This window comes from Eptesicus fuscus, chromosome 12 (assembly GCF_027574615.1).
Source record: "Eptesicus fuscus isolate TK198812 chromosome 12, DD_ASM_mEF_20220401, whole genome shotgun sequence".
NCBI classification, from domain to species: domain Eukaryota; kingdom Metazoa; phylum Chordata; class Mammalia; order Chiroptera; family Vespertilionidae; genus Eptesicus; species Eptesicus fuscus.
The window spans coordinates 6,150,489-6,152,890 of NC_072484.1; positions in this window are offsets into that span (position 1 = coordinate 6,150,489).

The following is a 2,402-nucleotide window of genomic DNA, read 5'->3' on the forward strand; positions in this document are numbered from 1 at the left end:
CTCTTGACATTATGGCTGGATAGAACAGATTGCATGAGAGGGACATCAAATGAGCAGTGCCATCACTGTGTCTCAATGAATGAACTGGGACACAGTTGTTTCAGAGTCAGAAGGAGCTTGTTTAAAATTTTTTTTTAAATTGATTTTAGAGAGAGAGGGAAGGGAGAGGGATAGAAACATTGATGGCTGCCTCCTGCACATCCCCCACTGGAGATTGAGCTCTTAACCCAGGCATGTGTCCTGACTAGGAATTGAACTAGAGACCTCTTGGTGAATGGGTTAATGGTCAACCACTGAGCCACACTGGTCAGGGAGAAGGAGTTTCTTGCAGCGTGATTCATTGCTGTGTGCTCTTCAAATCAGAATGCTTAACAGACCCCGATTTCTAGGGCTCTTCTTTTGTAAGATGCTTTCGTCCTGACTCACCAAATCAGGCTACCCCAGTAGGCAGAGGTCAAATGAACCACAAACGGGGAAGGAAGACCGGAAAAGTTTGGTTTATGAAAAATACTGTGGTTGAGTGACCAACTTGTCCTGGTTTCCTGGGACTGTCCTGGTTTTGGCTCTAAATATCCTCGGCTCCTAGAGATCCCGAGGTCCTGGGTAAATTGGGATGGTTGGTAATCCTACACTATAGTCAGCAATTTTAGTTATGGGGGAGGTAGTGAGAGACAGGAAGGTTGGTGGTTACATAGGGCTGGAAGTGGGAATGGGGGGATTCTTTTTAGGGTGGAAATGGAAATATTCTAAAATTAGGTGATGGTGACAGCTGACAACTCCATATATATACTAAAATTCATTGACTTGTACTCTTAAAACAGGTGAATGTTATGATATATCTCTATAAAGTTGTTTAAAATTGACTATAAAATTTAATTTTCATAATAAAGCATTTGATTGTGTTGATAGAAAAATAATAATACTTTGTTCACAAAATGAATGTGTGCATTAAGAATTTGAATTGGAAAAGATTTATTAAGATAGACAGTGTTCAGATTTGACAATGACAAGGGAAAGCGTTTTCATGTTCAACTGGTCAAAAGTGTGGATAAGAATGTTGGTGGTATGGACAAACTGTAAAATGAACATATTCCAACTCAGCAGTTTCATTTCTGGAAATTTATCCCAATCAGATAATTGTCAGTGTGCAAAGATGTTCATCACAGATGGCTTATAATAGAAATCATCTAAGTTTTCATCAGTGATGGACTGTTTAGGTGAGTGATGGCAAATCTATGCAATGAAATACTCTTACTATGACAGCAGATCGATCGCAATATACTACATCCACATGCAAATCTAGGGTAACCAACGTCCCAATTTGCCGGGAATAGTTCCTGTTTTAGTCTGGATCCAGGAAAAGCCCTCAGTCTCAGGTGAATAGAGATAGTTGGTCGTCAATAAAACTATAGAAAGACAACTAACAGGATGTCACAAAAAAGTTAATAGTTGTCTTGAAATGGTGGGATTTCAAGTCAGCTCAGTTTTCTTTGTTAAGATTTTTGGGTATTACTTGCATTTTTTATTAATTACATTTGAGGAAAAAGTAGCATTACAAAAGAACGTGTGCTGACACATTAACAAAATGTAGGCATATTAAATGTCGTTTATTTTATGTGTTTAGATTGCCATCAGTGGGGGATGGGTCTATTGTATATCTACTAGTAAGTACGTCCACACAGACACACATGTCCACACCAGAACCATACAGAACTCCCGACAGTCACGTCTGCTTGTTTCCTCTTGTAACACGTGGGCCTAGCATGGCGCTTGGCATGCAAGGTGCTTGTTGAAATGAGAGGAAAACAATTCATCAAAATTGGAATGGAAAGTCAAAGCAATACCTTTAAAATATTTGGTCAAATCAGTGAAGAGGTTACTATCTTACAATGACGCCCATTAGTTTTTCTGTTCTAACTTTTCTTCATGATTAGATAAACTGATTTCTCGCCTATAACATTTGTCATTTTTACTTTTCCTATTATTATTACACAATGAACACTCATTATATAAAAGTTAGAAATTGTCATCAATCAAAAATAAAAGTCTCTCTAGAGATAGCCCCTATTAATTCCCTTACTATACTCCCTATCTCTCTATCATCTATCACCTATCACCTATCTGTATCTACCTGTTTGTCATCTATATCTATCTATCTATCTATCTATCTATCTATCTATCTATCTGTCTGTCTGTCTGTCTGTCTATCTATCTATCTATCTATCTATCTATCTATCTATCTATCTATCATCTATCTCTATAATCTATCTATATTATATCTATCTATCTATCTATCTATCTATCTATCTATCTATCTATCTAACTACCTACCTATCATCTATCATCTATCTATACCTATCAACTATCATCTATCTATTATCTATCATCTATCTATCTATATC